Raw genomic sequence first — 7,340 nt, 5'->3', positions numbered from 1 at the left:
GATAGCAGTTTAGCTGGTTACTCATCTAGGTTCAAATCTTCTAACCTGCATGAATATTCTCTGGTATTCGCGCTTTTTGAGATGCACGTGAATTACAATCACGATTGTGCTTCTTATTCCATGGGTGCGCGTGTGATATGAGTACAAAATCCTTGGAGCTTGAAGGCTTTGACCTAAATCAGTAACACAAAATACAAAACCGCTATGAGCACACTACTTGAATTGTCAAAACTCAAAATACGTTGCTGTTCTTCTACCAAATATTGTTTTGTACAATCGCTTTCATCGAATATGTGGTTCAAGAATATTCCTCAGATAAGAGTGGGATGTGAGTAATAATAGCGGGTCTAGAAGCCTGATCTACACTTTATATCAAATAAAGAAACCAAACTGCTAATATTTTATTGGAAGAGGACGCCTTTCCATGGTTTCACGTTTTTAAAACCACTTACATCGTGTGTGGAGTAACCTCCCTTCCTGAGAATGAATTGATATCAACGACCAAACTATCCTAGTACACGTGGCAAAATGAACATACAAGTGCCACGTTGCAGTTAAAAAAAAAATGGAAATTCAGAAATCGTGTTTATAAAATACGTCATCCTTTAGCTGAGTTGATCAGTCTTCTTATCTTGAATCACGAAAAGTTGGACATTGACAAACATCGTCAGATCTCAGGTAATACTCACACATAATAATAACTCTTGCTTTATTTTATATATGTATATTTTATTTAAGCATATACAAAAGAATAATATAAGTGAACTCGTCTGACCTATTTATTTTCTACTATAGATGATAATGAAAGTAAAACCTAATTTTCAGAATCAGTACCGAAACGTGTACTTCGCATGTGGATAATTCCAGCTATTGTATTTCTTCGCTGTTTTAGAATGCTGTAGGTCTTCTGAATAGGCTACTCTCTATTATTGGTCGTCAATATATTCCATTCAAGGGGGATCCCAAGTGTCTGAGTGGTCTAAAGCGCTTACCGTTACGGATCATTGCCATCACATCTCTGTCTGCGTGGGTTCGATTCTCGGGTTCGGCCAATGTAGGTATGTGAGTTTGTTGTTGTTGTTGTTGTTGTTATTGTGGGGTTTAACGCCATTTTTCAGCACACGATATGCTATAGATGGCGGCCAGTATTAATGGTGGAGGAAGAACCAAGGAAAACCCCGGAAAGAACCACCGACCAACGAGAAGCTACTGGCAAGCTTTCTCACATACCCACATTGGCTGAAGACGAGACTCGAACCGGCGCAGACAGAGGTGAGATGGCAGTGATCCGTAACGGAGAGCGCTTTAGACCACTCGGCCACTCGGGGCCCCAGGTATGTGAGAAAGTTTGCCAGTAGCTTCTCGTGGGTCGGTGGTTCTTTCCGGGGTTTTCTCGGGTTTTTCCTCCACCACGTATATTGATCGCAATGTATAACCTATCTTGAGCTGCAAAATGGCGTTGTTACATCAACTAAAACAACAACAGATTCGATTCAATCCATTCCTGCAATGGATCGCCCCGGTGGCATTGTGGTTAGAGTGTCCGTCCCGGATGCGGGAGGTTGCGGGTTCGAACCCAGGCCGAGTCATATCAAACACTTATGAAAACGGTACTAACAGCTGGTCGGCCTGGTGTCAGGACTGGGTGTGACATCGAGCTTACATGCCTGCGGCATGATGCCACAGTGCTAGACATCACTAGAAAGTGCCACACTGCTGACATCGTAACATTAATTTTTATAAAGCTACGCTACAAATCCAAATCTCTCTCTCTCTCTCTCTCTCTCTCTCTCTCTCTCTCTCTCACACACACACACACACACACACACACACATTCATGCAACGTCGTTTTCTGCTTTCGTTTAGCAAGTGGTCGATTAATTGGTAGACTTCGTTCGGCCTTTGACCCTGAAATCGTCAACTTATACAATGTAGAGTGCTGGGTGTGATGTGATGTGAAACCACTCCTTTGATGACATTAATAATTATACTTGTCCTTGTTGTCATCATCGCTGTAATCATCATCAAAACACACTATCGATCTTCATCGCTATCATAAACGAGACTTTGATTAACTGAAGACAATCATCATGTTCCACTTGAAGGCCATTTCTGATTTGATTTTAATGGCAATTTAAATGCCACATTATTTAAATGACATGGACTACATACAATCTGCAGCAAAAATGAAAACTACTGTTCACGAAGTTCGAGGGCAGTTGTCTGCCTGCATTCATATAAGAAAGGGTTGTAGCAACTGCAACAAGTTATCTTACTGCAATGATCAAAACAGAAATGTGTAAGACAATGGAACTAAAGACAGGTACTTTACACCTTTTGACGACTTGGGCTTCCATACGGGTTATCTAAGACATATATTGTGTAACTTCTCATTGAAGATTCTTTTAAAATTCCAAGTAGAATAAACATTTACATGACAATAGGTTTCATTTCTTTTCCGTTAGAATGATGAAACAAGTATGAAACTATCATGTGCAATTGATTCCCATGTATCTTGAGTCTGTTCCTTTTATATTTCTCCTGGATCTTTTGAGTCAAAGTATGTATGTATGTATGTATGTATGTATGTATGTATGTATGTATGTATGCATGTATGTATGTATGCATGTATTTATGTATGTATGTATGTATGTATGTATGTATGTATGCATGCATGTATGTATGTATATATGTATGTAAATATGTATGTATGTATATATGTATGTAAATATGTATGTATGTATATATGTATGTATGCATATATGTATGTATGTATGCATGTAAATATGTATGCATGTAAATATGTATGTATGTATGCATGTATGTATGTATGTATGTATGTATGTATGTATGTATGTATATGTGTTTGTGTGCGTGTCTTTTATTGTTTTTTAAAGTCTGTGTTTCTCGTATAGAAGTACAGGTTAGTTGATAAGCATTGTACACACTTTGCGGTACAACAAGAAACAAGAAAACAACTTTATGGTCACATGACTCAATATTCCGAAACTGCATGATGAAATAAAAGCGAGTTCGACGGCATGTTCTATGAATGGGCTGCCATCAATCTGAACTAGCTTTAATTATATAGCAATTATCTTTGTAATTTTACTTAAATCTAATCTGCTGCAGTATTAAATCTGACGTTATGGTATGTTTGATATCTTGGTAACACTGAGACATCCCATTCTTGTTAAAATGTATGTACATAAATATATATTCTGGTGGATTTTCATACGAAACACAGAGCTAGTGGATTTTAATGTGAAACAATGAGTTATGTAAATCGCGCATTCTTGTTTGTCTTGCTTGTCGATTTGTTTTCATTTGTTGTTTCTTTTCAGCAAAATGGGCCGGAAAACATCCAAAATGCTAGTAGGGATGATAGTTATATCTTTGTTGTTGAACGTTTCCGATGGGTTATGTAAGTAAATACATATGAAATTCAATTTACTCTCTCTCTCTCTCTCTCTCTCTCTCTCTCCAGAAACATGTCATTGGTGACCGAAACTAGGAAACAGTTTCAATAGTACACATTTGATTACTTCAGTAAAAACTAATACATGTGTATCTTTAAATTCTTGTTAAATGTTAAAATAGTTTTGATTGAACGGAGCTGATGCTTTTGCTTGGGCTGTGATATATATATATATATATATATATATATATATATATATATATATATATATATATATATATATATATATATATATATATATATATATATAAACGGGAGTTTTAGTAACTTATTTTATGCATGTAATGTGCTAACTTTGTTATTGTTGTGATATGTCTGTCAAATTTTAACAAATTTATTTTTATTTGAAACAGCGATGGAATGCATCCTAACCGGCTTGGGCGCAGGCGTTGTCGGTGTTCTAGCTGCACCTTTCGTCCTCACAGCTGTTGGCTTTACAGCTACCGGTGTGGCAGCTGGTAGCGTGGCTGCTGCTGTTCATGCTGGCATTGGGAATGTGGTTGCCGGATCGACATTTGCTGCGCTACAATCAGCAGGGGCTGCAGGTCTAGCTGCAACGACCAAAATTGCTCTTGGTACAACGGTGGCAGCTGTGGTCGGTACAGCGGCGTGTACCGACAAGTCGATAAAATGCTAACGAATAATTTATGCGGACAGACTTCTTCAGAATTGCAGTTCTGAAGGTAGATAAAATCGACTCACTCTGCGCGTTACATAAGATGTATTTTTAATTTCTCCTTTCATTCCGAAATAAATAAGAATATTGTACTAAAATAACTGTACTGATCGTCTGTACCAATCTATCTATCTATCTATTACTATGCATACTGGTATATATTAATGTTAATATTCTATCTGGGATATTCTCTAAAAACCGGGAAAAATCCATTTTGTGCTTTGATGTCAAGATATGAAAGAAGACACAACACATTTTCTATGTACTGTGTACATTTAATAAAACTTGGTTGATAACATTCACCTTAGGTTTGATTATCTTTAATGTGCAAGATACACGCACTGGGGGAATACTATGTTAAAAAGTTCGGCGGATTATCCATCTGATTAAATTCAGATCTCCAAGTGGAGATCGGATGGACACGAATAAGGGGTCATGCTCTGTTGACCTTGCGGTTCACAAATCAGATCAGAACCTTCAAAACTCTGAATTTGATCCCCACCATTCGGAACATATCATTACTAACGATAACTCTTTCTAACACTAAGTCCGTACTCTTTACCCAATACGCTACCAAACTTAAGAGGGCTGAGAATTCCAAAAGTGCCAAAACATAAAATTTTATCGGTATCTGTCAGATCCCCACGTACGACTGTTGATATTGCACTGTAAACAGGTTGGCTGATTATAGACGCAAACAGGAATTTAACATGGGAATGGCACCTCTGGCGAAAGCCGGAGTCGAAGATGGAAAACGAAATATGGAATCTAATGAGAATTTAGCATGAGAATGGCACTATGGTCCAACTTAGAATTTATATGAGAATGGCACTGTTGTTTCAAATGGAAATTTAACACAGTCTTGTGACGGGAACCGTAATGTTAAAAACATCCATAGGGTTAACATACACTTTGACAGATAAATCCATATCCTTAAACTATTCATAGGTGATAATATTTACAAAGTTTGCTCCTCTTTCAGTTCACATCCATACACATTTTTTCGCAGGTATGTAGATATGTATCCATATGGGTAGGTTGGAAGGTCACAGGGTGAAAGGGAGGCACGTATGTAAGTAGATATGTATACAGGTTGGTATGATTTAGTGTCAACACGGGTCGATAAATACATCCATACGTCACCCAACAAATAGGAGAGAGTTTACCATTCATTCGGTTGCATTATAAATTTTTTATGTTTGTCTGTTATCCAGTCATAGAAACAGTTAGGATACTTTGTAAATATGACATTTCAAAAACAAGTCCCAAAAGTCGATTCTTTCCTCGTTTCATTTTAGACATTCTTCACAAGTATGAGTTCTACGTTGGCTTCTGTACATTATGTAATAGGAATTAAATGACTAGTTCATGAAACGAAACTAGAAACACACTACTGGAAATCAAATCAGTGTAATTGCACATTATTGAATTGCATCAGTACAGCTATAATATTGTATACCTTCTATTGTCCAGTCATAAATATAATGTCTTCACTAGAAAGGAAACTTACTGTTAGCAAGTTCTTACGTTACTTGTTTAGGCCCGAATGAACAGTAACACAAGAAAGCGTGAAAACAACAAGCTTTGAAAAATACAATAAATTATTTCCCTGGAAAAATTCTGTAAAAATGAAAAAATATGAACTTACCGTTTTACAGAATCAAATCCAAAAATCATCCAAGAATAATTCACGAATAAAATTTTTGAAGTCCTAATAACAAAATGTTCAACTGATTTCAAGTTCGAGTCCCGAAGAAGAATCCAAGATGGAAGATGATGACGTATGGTGAAATCTGTAGTGTTGAATTATACAGTTCCTTGTAGAAACAAGAATTATCACTCCGGTTTCTGATATCTGAATAAATTTTGTTATATAAAAAAACTGTCCTTGTTCAACAATTTGACATGAGCACACGTATTTTCCAGAAAGAAAAAAACAACAGAATTAATCCTTTTGAATCCAAGTAATTTGAAATAATTCCAATCCAAGGAATTCAAAATAACTCCAAACAGCACAACATACAACTTCCAGTGTAACATCCCGGCTTCTGCTGAGAATAATTCTCCAAAACAGAGGTTACATCGTATCCTAAAGCGTAAATAAGGGGTCACGTGATCATCTTCTGGAAGTTCATAGAAACTATGTACCTGCTAAAGGTCAGGTACACACAGAGTGAACTTGATGAAAACGAGAATCATTTTATTCTAAGAAAAAAAAATTGTTTAATCTTAAAGACGAAGTCCCATCATGACCGCGACAACAACCAATCATTTTAAAATAAAGATGGAACTTGTTTACGTGATTGCCACAAATTTTGAAACAAGGTCAGGATTTAGATCAACACCTGGTGTTTATAAACTTACAGTCACAGTCAAAATATTTTCTAAAAAAGTATCATCTCGAGTGAATAAATTTACATTACAAGATCATGTAATCAAAAATATATATTTTTAAAAACTGACAAACAATTAAATTGAAATAAATATATATTAAATCATACACAAGTAAATCAAATATACATAACAAAGTTGTACTTTTAAAAATGACACCCATTAACTAACGTATTCGATCTGACAATGGATTCAGTGCATAAATACCTTTTGATTACAATATTGTTGACTTTCTAAAAATTGGTCAACGTGTCAGGTTACATAATACCGACGGAAATGACGGTGCTCAACACGCTGTTAAGGTTATTCATAATGAAATCGTGTGTCTCCTTCTGAGAAGATCTCCTTTAAATTTCTTTGAGTTATAAACAACTTAGACAATAGTTCTTAATAGCTACGACAGGGTTATCATTATAAAATGACCATTTTTTGTTTGGGGTAAGGTAGTGATGGGGAAGGTTGGGGGCCCTAAGAGCTTTTACAAATGTTTGGCTCCCAGACAGCTTGATACAAATACGCTTAATCATCTTACATAAAAAAAATCCAAATTAATATTTTAACATCTGTCTTGTAGACTTAGTCTTTATGTTTTGTTCAGTCATAATTTGAGAGAACTTATTTATTTAAAAAATTCAGTCGAAATAGAAAGTGCTTATTGATTTTTGGACTAAAACACTATTTTGGTATTATTGTGAATTCTTTCAAGGACATTCGGGATTATATTATTGCAAATCAGCTCTGTTACCGGTACAGCAGCAAATTCGGTACTGGAATTCAATGAAATCACTCTCTACG

General features: G+C 35.9%; 1 long non-coding RNA gene across 1 annotated transcript; it reads left to right on the top strand.

The window, feature by feature from the left end:
- Window positions 1-739: 739 nt before the first annotated feature.
- Window positions 740-3,890, top strand: LOC149776353 (uncharacterized). Its single transcript, XR_016416303.1, has 3 exons — window positions 740-898; window positions 3,345-3,424; window positions 3,832-3,890. It is a non-coding gene; the product is annotated as an uncharacterized LOC149776353 (long non-coding RNA).
- Window positions 3,891-7,340: the final 3,450 nt, after the last annotated feature.

The sequence above is a fragment of the Sinohyriopsis cumingii genome, chromosome 18, assembly GCF_028554795.1.
Source record: "Sinohyriopsis cumingii isolate HCF-2022 chromosome 18, ASM2855479v2, whole genome shotgun sequence".
In the NCBI taxonomy this organism is placed as follows: domain Eukaryota; kingdom Metazoa; phylum Mollusca; class Bivalvia; order Unionida; family Unionidae; genus Sinohyriopsis; species Sinohyriopsis cumingii.
The sequence above is the reverse complement of the archived record's forward strand: the minus strand, read 5'-3'. Positions and strand labels throughout refer to the sequence as shown.